Source organism: Chenopodium album, chromosome 16 (assembly GCF_948465745.1).
Source record: "Chenopodium album chromosome 16, dcCheAlbu1.1, whole genome shotgun sequence".
In the NCBI taxonomy this organism is placed as follows: domain Eukaryota; kingdom Viridiplantae; phylum Streptophyta; class Magnoliopsida; order Caryophyllales; family Amaranthaceae; genus Chenopodium; species Chenopodium album.
Window position 1 is genome coordinate 33,243,110 of NC_137849.1, and position 11,694 is coordinate 33,254,803.

At 39.9% G+C, this 11,694-nt stretch overlaps 1 non-coding gene across 1 annotated transcript; it reads right to left on the reverse strand.

Annotated features, from left to right (window-relative positions):
* Positions 1–3,438: 3,438 nt before the first annotated feature.
* LOC145587089 (small nucleolar RNA R71) lies at positions 3,439–3,540 on the reverse strand. Its single transcript, XR_014101129.1, has one exon. It is a non-coding gene; the product is annotated as a small nucleolar RNA R71 (small nucleolar RNA).
* Between the last annotated feature and the right edge of the window lie 8,154 nt (positions 3,541–11,694).

Sequence of the window (11,694 nt, forward strand, 5' to 3'; positions counted from 1 at the left end):
ATGAAATCTCAAGGACAATTCTAAGGCGCATTCTTTTCTAAAGGTTGGGTTGATTAGTGCTCATGGAGTATTGACCTTGATAATTTCCTTATGACGATCGAGTTGTTCAAGGGCTACGTTACAATTATGTATTTTAAATTAATTATTTTCCAAGTTACTTGTGATGTAATTTATGTTTTCCTAAATTATGTGTAATTTGGCCGGCTTTGTGTTAATGTAGGATTAATGCTTAGGAAATAAATGAGAATTACATTCACACTTCAATTTTGATAACTTCCTTCATTGACATACCATTGCCTAGGATTAATTAAAGTAACACACTTATTTATAACAGTAGTCAAAACATAAGGAAGGAGTTGACAAAGATTACTACTTATACATTAGATAAGCTCCAAACAAACCCCAAAACAAAACTAAAGCGAGTGTAAATAATGTGTTTCTCCTTGTCACGGACACAATTTGAGCACATAAGTCCGTATTAGTGGCATAACATCTAAGTAGTTCGGATTTCAAGTTACGATTCTCCTCCATCAATTCCTCACGCAACGAAAGTGAAAATTGGGAGTGATTATGTATTTGCTCAACGGAGAGCTGTGAATCACCACCCTCTCTAGAGTCCCATTGGAAAAATCCACAATCCTTAGCCCTATCCTGATAATTTACAATGTCAAAAGGCTATTTTAAGTATTAAGAATAAAATTTAGCGAAAGATTACAAGACAATCGTTATTAATTAATTTGCCTGCTAGTAAGGGCATCCGAGAAAAGTACAACCTGTGTTGATTCCCTTCCGATCCACCGACATCCTCGCCGGAATTCCATGTCGACATTCGATTTGTCTTGACTGGTACCAGTGGAACAAGAATGGCTGGGCATTATTGTATTTTATCAGGATATTGTGGTTTTATATTTGTGTGCCACGACCATGCCTTATATGGGCGCATGGTATATATTAAAAATTTATTTTTTAAATTCTTAGTACTACATTTTAACCATACCCAACTCAATAACCTAAGTCACCTTACAATAACAACTAACTATGGTTAAAAAATTGCATGGTATCAAATTTTTTTGTGAGTAGGCAAATTTATAATCAAAACTACCTTACCACATTCACTTGTATTATTAGATACAATCAATGCCACATGATTGATAAGTGGTTTATTTGACCACTTATTGTGGTGAATTTACCCCGGTTTTACTATCCTTTTCCCTCTTTCTAGCCCGTTTTGAATATAAAAGTTGTGTCTCGGCCTTATCCCCTCCTTGTTTGTGTTTGTCCCTATTTTGCAGGTTTTATGACTCAATTTGTCAAGCATTCAAATCGTGGAATGTGTTTAAGGCAAGGAAATAAAGAAAGGAGAGCCCGCTCCTGATGGAGCAGGCGTGCACCTCTCTAGGAGCGGGCGCTCCTGCCATTGTATCAACATTCTGCCCAAGTACTAAGCTTGCTGGGAGCGGGCGTGCACCCGATCAAGAGCGGGCGCTCCTAGCCACTCCATCACATTCTACCATTTTCATGGCCTGTGAGGAGCGGGCATGCATAACCTAAGGAGCGGGCGCTCCTCCTCCTTCAGGTCGAATCTGATTATGCTGAGGAACAGGGGAACGTGCACACACACTATCAGGAGCAGGCGCTCCTCCCTGATGGTTTGAATTCTTCCTCCTTCTGTTGATGTTAGGAGCGGGCATGCAGCATTTAGGAGCGGGCGCTCCTCGCTGGAAACCTGTTTTTTTTTTTACGGATTAACCTATGTAATTCGGGGAGTATAAATACTTCCTCTTTAGCTCATTTGTAGGAGAGACAACAGTAACATAGTATTTAGCATTCCCTCTTAGTTTGAAACAATCCACTTTGGTAATTTAGCTTAGTTTTCATCAAATTAATCATTGTAATAGTAAATTTCAAGAATTATTCTCAAGGTTTGGCACATTGTATTCAACATTTGAAGCTTCAATTAGTAATTTCTTCCACCTTCATCTACTTAATTTCTGATTTTATTTCGTATTTGCATGTTACTTGAATCTCTTTAGTTCTTGATAATTTGTTGTTGGATGATAGTTTATTCAATAGTTAATCACTTTTCCCCAATTATTGAAGTAATTAGAACCCTAACCTTTGTTTGCATGTCACCTAAGATGAGTTGTGAGTAGTCTTCTTGCTAGGGGTTGGGTGAAGCTCAACCTTTTGGTTAGTTATGTAAATGTGGGAGAAGCATTGATGTTTGTATTGCAATTAAATTGATTGTATGAGATTGCTTGTTAGTTCTTCATGATAGGATTAACTACCCTTGATTTAGGAGCTTGATAGCATGGTATGCTTACTTTGACATGGAAATGTGAATTGAGTATGTTATTACTTATTGCAATTTGACTATGTATCTTCTATTGCTAAACTAATGAGGAATCCAAGTTTAGTAGTGTGAGTTGTTTCCTAATTGCATGAGGTTGATCTTACATAAAGTCCTTGCTATATCTTGTCTATTTTAATCCCTATTTGCCTAATTACCTTGGTTGAGTGGATCTCATTCCCTAGTGTCTTTAATCCATTAAATTAGAACCATAGTTTGTTTGTCTACTTGACGAACCCAAAATCACCAAAGACTTTGAATTAGCTTAAGTGTTAAGATCTTTAGCAAACCATATCCCGTTCCTTATGGACGGAACTCTTACTTATCATTTGTTTGTAGGATGTTTGTTTATAAGTGTGTTTGGTTGAGTGTGGAATGTGCAACCGTTCTAACGCCCATCAAAATGGGACCGTTGCCGGGGAACAGTGTTGTTGATTGCTAATTGATTACTTGAGTCTAGTTCACCATAAAACAACAAAATTCAAAAAGAGTGTGTTTCTTTTTGGCTACACTTGTAGCCTTGTTACTAATTGCAATTGTTGAGAGTGTATGCGCAGAACTCATAATACGATTTTGGTGCCTTACGATCCCGAGATTGAGAAAACTTATATAAGGAGAAGGAGAGCCGGTTCTAGTCCGTTAACTACTTCCCCAACTAGAGAGTTCAATTTCGAGGAGCAACAAGATCAAATGGGTGACGCGGATCCACCGCCTCAAAGACCTTTGAAAGAGTTGGGAACTCCGGGAAATTATAGAGCTTCAAGTGGCATTGCTCCCCCCGTTACTCAAGCCAATGATTTTGAGATTCGGCTCGCGATGATAAACTTAATTGAAAGGAGGCAATTTAGTGGAGCGAAATATGAGAGCCTTCTTGCGCACTTGAACGAGTTCGAAAAATATTGCAACACGATCAAGGTAAATGGGGTCACTCAAGAATTTGTGAGACTAAAGCTATTTCCTTTCTCCTTGATAGGAAGGGCTCTTGAATGGCTTGAGAAGGAGGTGAGACCTAACTCCTTGAGAACTTGGGACGAGGTTACCACGGCTTTCTTAGGGAGATTTTATTCTCAAAAGAAGACGGCAGAGGAAAGGGCATTGATCCAAGGTTTCCGTCAAAAAGCTAGTGAGACCATATACGAGGCATGGGAAAGATATAAAGAATATCAAAGGGAGTGTCCTTATCATGGCATTCCGACATACCAAGTGCTTCAAATTTTCTATGGAGGCTTGAGCCCACAAGGAAAGACTAGCTTAGATACGGGAGCGGGTGGCCCAATTATGAACAAAACAGAGGAGCAAGTCATTGAAATAATTGAGGATGTGGTGAGGCACCACATGGATTGGCAAGAAGGGGAGAGGGACTCTCTAAGAAAAGGAGGAAGTGAAGTTTACTTCGTCGATCACCTCAACGCCATCAATAATTTGACATCTTAAATCGCCAACCTTGGCAAGGAGATGACATCCATCAAGGCGAAACTTGAGACCTCCACTTCGCATCAAGAGCATCCCTCCCAATCTAAGGGGAGAGGTATGAATTCTAACTCTTCTCCTTCTACATCTAATAACATGCCAACTGGGTGCTTATTTTGTGAAAATTGTGGGTCATATGACCATGACACCTCTTCTTGTAATTATGATTCCCAACCCCAACCCCAATATGAATATGGTAATGAGAATGAAAATGAATATGTCAATGCTTTGTCTTATGATAATAGACCTAGGAATGACAATCAAAGATACTTACCACCTAATAGAAGAGAACAAGGTGGGAATTCCTATAACCAAAGAGGAAATGATTATGATTACCATAACCAAAACCAATGGGGGAATAGGAACCAAAGGGACCAAAATCCCCAAGGTAACTACAACCAACAAGGTGGTTATGGTAACAATAACCATAATAACCAAGGGAACTATGGGAATCAAGGCCAATATCAACAAGGGGGGAACCCTAATAATAGGAATAATTGGAACAATAATAACAATAGAGGATCTTCTAATCAAAATGCTTCCAATTCGAATGTGAGAGATAATAGAGCTCCCTAAGATAACTACTACGCACAAGCACCACCTAGTAGGTCTAACTTAGAGGAAATGATGGAAAGTCAAACAAAAATGTTCAATACTTTCATGGCCTCTAGTGATAAGAAATTTAGTGAAATGATGACCCATAATAAAATGCTTGAAACAAAAATTTCTCAATTGGCCAATGATTTAAAGGAAGGGACTAGCACTTCCAAACTCCCACCCCAAGGACTAGATCCTAAGAGACTCGTCAATGCTATATCAACTAGGAGCGGGAAGGTGTTGGAAGAGAATGCCCCTAAAAGAAGCAATGAGAAAGTGAACTTGAGTGAGCCACCCCTTGAAGGTGATTTTGAGCAAGAAGGAGAGAAAAATCATGAGAAAGAAAAATAAAGAGAATGTGAGAAAGAAAGAGAATGTGAAAAAGAGAAAGATTGTGAAAAAGAGAGTGAAGAGAAGGGAGAAAAAGAGAGAGAAACAAAACAATTGCAAAAACTTCCATATCCCCACAAATTTGTTAGAAACAAATTAGATGTGCAATTTGGAAAATTTCTTGAAACATTGAAACAAATTCACCTTTCAATTCCTTTTACGAATTCTACCAAGCAAATGCCTAATTAAGCTAGGTTTTTAAAAGACATTTTGAGTGGAAGGAGAAAGTGTGAATTGGTGGAAATGGTGAATCTCACCGAGAATTGTAGTGCAATCATCATGAACAAAATGCCACCGAAATTGAAAGACCCCGGTAACTTTTCTATCCCTTGTGCAATATATAAAATACAAATTGATAATGCTTTATGTGATCTTGGGGCTAGTGCTAGCCTTATGCCATATTCGGTATATCAAAGACTTGAGATAGGGGAACTTCTACCCACTAAGATTACCCTACAATTGGCTGATCGTTCTATCAAATTCCCAAAGGGTAAGGTAGAGGATGTTCCTCTAAGGGTGGGAAAGTTTGTAATCCCGGTGAATTTTGTTGTGTTAGAGATGGATGAAGATGTTAACATTCCAATAATTCTAGGAAGACATTTTCTTGCTACTTCGGGTGCTTTAATAGATGTTAAAAGTGATAAAATTTCACTAAAAGTAGAAGATGAGGTGATAGAATTTGATTTGAATGAGAGCACGAAGTATCCAAGCTCTAATCTTGATAATATTATGATGATTGATATTATTGATTCTATTGTGACTTCCATGCTTGAGCACTTGCTCACTACTAACGATGCCCTTGAGAATGTCCTATTGAACAAGGAAAAAATAGGTGAGCAAAGCAAGGAGATGGCATTGTATAAAGAGATGCTTGAAGGAAGTACGGAAGGAAGCATTGGGCAAGTATGCATGGGAATCACGAGTCATGATGCATTGGAGATAGCTACTACAAGAGAAGGTAAGGGTGTTCCAATGGTAGAGTTAAAACCTCTACCATCACACCTAAGATATGTGTTTTTAGGTCCTAATTCAATTTTTCCGGTAATTTTGAATTCCTCTTTGAACGAGTGCCAAACTCAAATGTTATGTGGTGTTTTGAGAAACCACCAAGGTGCTTTAGGCTATATCATTGATAACCTCAAAGGTATTAGTCCCGCTTTATGTATGCACCACATAACACTTAAGGAGGGTGCTAAGCCTTCCATTGAGAGGCAAAGGAAACTTAATCCTTAAATGGGGGAGGTGGTGAAGAAAGAAATCACCAAAATCCTTGAAGCCGGCATCATCTTCCCCATTTCGAGTTCTAGATGGGTTTCCCCCATTCATGTGGTCCCTAAAAAGGGAGGAATGACCGTAGTTGAAAATGAGAATGGTGATCTCATTTCAACTAAAACGGTGACCGGTTGGAGAATGTGCATAAACTATAGACGTCTAAATGCATCCACTAACAAGGATCATCTTCCCCTTCCTTTTATCGACTAAATGCTTGAGAGACTAACCAAGCACAAGTATTATTGCTTTTTTGATGGTTATTAGGGTTTCTTTCAAATCCCCATAAACCCGAATGACCAAGAGAAGACAACTTTTACTTGTCTATATGGTACTTTTGCATATAGGAGGATGTCGTTCGGACTTTGCAATGCACCGGCAACCTTTCAAAGGTGCATGATGAGTATATTTGGAGACATGCTTGAAGCCGATATGGAAGTGTTCATGGATGATTTCTCGGTAGGAGGCCTCTCATTTGAAGATTGATTGTCTAATTTGGGCAAATGCTTAGCAAGATGTGAGAAGGTCAACTTGGTCTTAAATTGGGAGAAATGCCAATTCATGGTTGAAGAGGGAATCGTCCTTGGTCATAATATTTCAAGCAAAGGGATTGAGGTTGATAAAGCAAAAGTTGAAGTGATTGAAAAATTGCCACCTCCGATCAATGTAAGAGGAGTAAGATCCTTTTTGGGGCATGCTGGGTTCTGTAGGACGGGTTCTATAGGAGATTCATCAAGGATTTATCACAAATTGCTAGACCCTAAATGCTCTTCTTCAAAAGGATGCCATCTTTATTTTTGATGAAAAGTGTCTTCAAGCTTTCAACAAATTAAAGGAGGCTTTGATCTCTTCTCCAATCGTACAGGGGACAAGATGGGATTTGCCATTTGAACTTATGTGCGATGCTAGTGATGTTGTGATTGAAGGGGTGTTGGGGCAAAGGATAAAGAAGAAGCTTCACGTGATCTATTACATGTCTAGGACCTTGAATGAAGCCCAATGAAACTACACCACAACGGAGAAAGAGTTTCTTGCCATGGTACATGCTTTTGAGAAGTTTTGGATCTACCTCATTGGTTCCAAAACTATTGTTTACACCGACCATGCGGTTATTAGCTACCTTGTGGTAAAGAAAGAGTCCAAGCCACGTGTTCTTCGTTGGGTCCTTTCTCTTCAACGATTTGATGTTGAAATTCGTGATAAGAAAGGAGCCGAGAATGTAGTTGCAGATCATCTTTCCCGTTTAGAGTATGTGCAAGCTAGTGATGATGATATTCCCATATGTGATGAATTGAGAGATGATGTGCTTTATATCTTGAATAATAAAGAACTTCCTTGGTTTGCCGATTTGGTGAACTACTTGTCATGTGGACAATTTCCTCCTAATTTCTCCAATAACCAAAGGAAGAAGCTAAAAAGGGAAACAAGGCACTATGTATGGGATGACCCCATTCTCTACAAAAGAGGAGTAGATGGTTTGCTCCGAAGGTGTGTTCCGGATGAGGAAGTGCAAAATGTGCTAAAGATGTGCTATTCCGATCCTTGTGGAGGGCATATGGGAGCAAATAAAAAGCGTTGAAGGTCTTGAATAGCGGTTTGTGGTGGCCTCACATCTTCAAGGATTCTTGGGGGTTTATGAAGACTTGTGACCGATGTCATCGAACCGGCAACATATCCAAGCGAAATGAGATGCCTCAACAACCGATACTTGAGCTAGAGGTATTTGATGTATGGTGTATTGATTTCATGGGGCCATTCCATTCTTCATATGAAAATCAATAAATCCTTGTGGCGGTCGATTACGTTTCAAAATGGGTTGAGGCCATTGTCTCCCAAAGTAATGACCACAAGGTAGTCATGAATTTGTTCAAGAAAGTCATATTTCCAAGGTTTGGAATTCCTAGAGCTGTGGTAAGAGACAATGGGTCACATTTCGTTCATAGTTCTTTTCAAAAGATGTTAAGAAAACATAGAGTTCATCAAAGGTTCGGTCTTACCTACCATTCACAAACTAGTGTTCAAGCGAAAGTGTCCAACCGTCAAATCAAGTTAATCCTTGAGAAAATGGTTGCAAGGAATAGAAAGATTGGTCAAAAAATCTTGATGATGCTCTATGGGCATATAGAACGGCATACAAAGCCCCAATAGAAACAACTCCATATCGTTTAGTGTATGGAAAATCTTGTCATCTTCCGGTGGAGCTTGAACACCGAACTCAATGGGCCATTAAGACTATTAAGTTCAATTTGGCTAGTGCGGGAGAGCAAAGATGAATTAATTTACATGAGCTTAAAGAGCTAATATTGGAGGCCTACGAATGTGCAAGAAATTACAAGAATCACACAAAACAATGCCACAATCGCAATATTGAAAAGAAAACATTTCTTTTTAGCGATAAGGTACTTCTCTACAATTCTAGGATGAAATTATTCCCCGAAAAACTTCTATCAAGGTGGAGTGGTCCTTTTGTTATTAAGGAAGTGTTTTCTCATGGAGCCATGGAAATCAAGGATTTGGACGGAATGAGATCTTTTAAGGTCAACGGGTATCGCCTCAAGCTTTACTACGAGGGTGCTCATGTCGGTTTGGTTGAATCAATACAATGTAATCTTACCTCCTGAGTATGGAGGTTGTCAAGCTATTGACGTTAAAAAAGCGCTTCCGGGAGGCAACCCGAGTTAAAAAAGAAAAAGAAAAAAAAATTAAGAGAGAGAGAAATAAAAAATTGAGTAAGTGAGATAATAGAGAAAAGAGTATTTTACTTCTGATTTGGCTAACATTTTGATTGAATTTATGGTTTAGGCATTTGGAACAAAAAGAAGCACGAAGAAAGTGTTATTGAAGCTGTCATTAGCTAGGAGCGGGCGCTCCTATGCACTGCACGCCTGCTCCTAGCTCAAGGAAGAAACCAGTAAGCTTCAAGCCTGGAATAAGCGGGCGCTCCATAGGAGCTACATGCCCGCTCCGTTCTGGGCTCTGCATCCAGAAGCTAAGAACCAGATTTGGAGCGGGAGCTCCAACGCTTGAGCACGCTCGCTCCAGCTTCCAGCTTCCATGCACGCCCACTCCGAATGATAAATAAGGGAACCAGGAACTTCTGAGAAGACTTGGAGCGGGCGCTCCAAAGCATCAGCACGCCCGCTCCATTCTAGGTTTTTCAAATTCAATGTTTGGAGCGGGCGATCCACACCCTCAGCACGCCCGTTCCAAACTGTGCAAATGGGAGGCAGGAACTCCAAACTAGTTTGGAGCCAGCGCTCCAACATAGATGCACGCCCGCTCCGAGCTGGGAAGCCAAAACAGGAGTCAAGTTCAAGATTAGGAGCGGGCGCTCTACCGCCCTCAACACGACCACTCCTTCAAATGCCGTAGCTAAATTCCTTTTAGGAGCGAGCGCTCCTGAGTTCCTGCACGCCCGCTCCATTCTTATGAAGGAATCGGAAAAGAAGATTAAGGCTTGGAGCGGGCTTTACACCCTCAGCACGCCTGCTCTAACCAAAAGTCGTAGCTAATTTCACAAGTTGGAGCGGGCGCTCCTCAAGAGCTGCACGCCCGCTCCAATGTGGGAAGCCAAATCAGCATCATTACTCAAGATAGGAGCGGACGCTCCACATTCACTGCACGCCCGCTCCTTCTAATGCTGTAGCAAAATTTCATGTTTGGGGCGGGCGCTCCTCAAGAGCTTTACGCCCACTCTGTGCTGGGAAAGAAAAAACAGAACACTTTTTAAAAGCAGGAGAGGGCGCTCCTTCCCTTCTGCACGCCTGCTCCGGCCAGTCTGGGTAAAAAAAAAAAGGGCATCTTTTCTTTTCTTTTTATCCTCTTTCACCCATTTTTCACCAATCATTCAAACTTTCATCCTCTCTCTTCTCTTACCCATCTCCTTCTCTCTCTAAAAACCTTCTCATTCTCAAACTTCTCTCTTCAATATCATCATCAAATCCCAACTTTCTTCACTCAAAATTCACAAATTCTTAATCTCCATCAAATTCTCTCTCCAAAAATCATAAATTTGAGCAGAAATTCGAAAATCCTCTAATTCTCTATAGCAAGAACGACTCCAAATTGGTGAAAGCTTGAGGAAAGGGTGAGCAATTCGGGTAATCTTGGAGGAAATTAGAGTATTTTCATACTCTAGTTGGTATACTCTTCTTTCATACTTCATTTTCCCTCTTAAACCTAAGGGTTTTTTTTTTTTTCTTCAAGCTTCTCAAATTTGTCTATTTCATGAATATTGTGTAAGTAGGTGCATGATTAGGTGATTTTAGACAATTATAGTTGCTAATTATGAATTTTTGGTGGAAATTTGTGATTGATTGTTGGAATAGTGAAATTGTGATTGAAAAATTGCATGAGTGTGATAAAATTGTGCATGCGATTGGTGTGAACTTGAAGTTCATTATTGATTGTGAATTTGTGTGTTGGAATTATTTGTTGGTTTTTTTGGAATTATTTGGAATTTCTTAAACAGGTATTTGGATTTTATCGGGGGTTTGAAGTTAAGGAGATTGTTTGTAGTGTGTTTTGGTGTTTGTGTGAGGTGTCTTGAGTTACCTTTGTAAACCTATTCTAACATTGTCAAAATGGTTCTTTGATTATTTGGAGGTGCGGGAGGAAAGAAGAGAAAGACTTCCGGCATCCAAATAAACGAAACTGTTCCATCGAAAACCAAAACCGAAGCCAAACACAAAATCAATACAATTCTCCTCCTTCAATAAAAATTCCCAAAAAATTCAAAGGGTATCACAAAGAGCTCTCTAAACGAAAAATCCTTCCAACAAGATTCTATGACCAAGAAACTTGCCAACTCTTAGGGATAGATGACGGAATTTGGCGAGTCGCCGATAATTTCGAATGGTTAAACTTCCTCAAAAAGAGGGAGCTAACCTACGAATCGCTCACTCTCGAATTCCTTTCCACCCTTACCATGCGCTAAATCAATGGGGAAGGAGAGCCCATTGAATGCGAGATTAAGTTTAAAATCTTCAATCAAGATAGAACTTTAACCTTAACTCGCCTAAATGAGATTTTCGAGTGGCCCATGTATAATCAAAAAGACGACCCCGATAGTTTCTACCTCTCTAAATAAAAGGAGTATAATTGGTGGAACATGATGAGTGTCATTTATGGCATTCACTTGTTCTCTTTTAGGGTGATTTTAGATTGCTTTTATAGCTCTTTTCATTCCCTTTTCCTTAGTTTTGCTCTTTATTTCTTTAGTTTGCACTTTCCTTAGTTGATTTTCCATTTTCGTGTATTTGTTGTTTGAATTTGTCTTTTTCCCTTTTATTTGTTTGTTTTCTTTCATTTTTAGGTCAAGATTGTTGTCCAAGGATTCCCGAGGTTTCTTCCCGGTTTTTACATTGATTGGGATGCTTAGTGTCTTCCATTTGAAGCCCAAGTATGGAGGTGTGCAAGTTCCAAGTTTCCTTAAGCCGTGCATTCAAGCCGTGGGGCATCAATTTTGGTGTTGAACCCATCGTCAAGGTGTTTAGAATCTGCCATGCTCCGTGTTCATCAAGCACACCAAGTGGAGCGTACGTGGAGCGTCAAGTTGAAGGGGAAGAGAGCTGCCCTGCTCCCAGGTGCGGGCGTGCGCGACAATGGCGCGGTCGCGT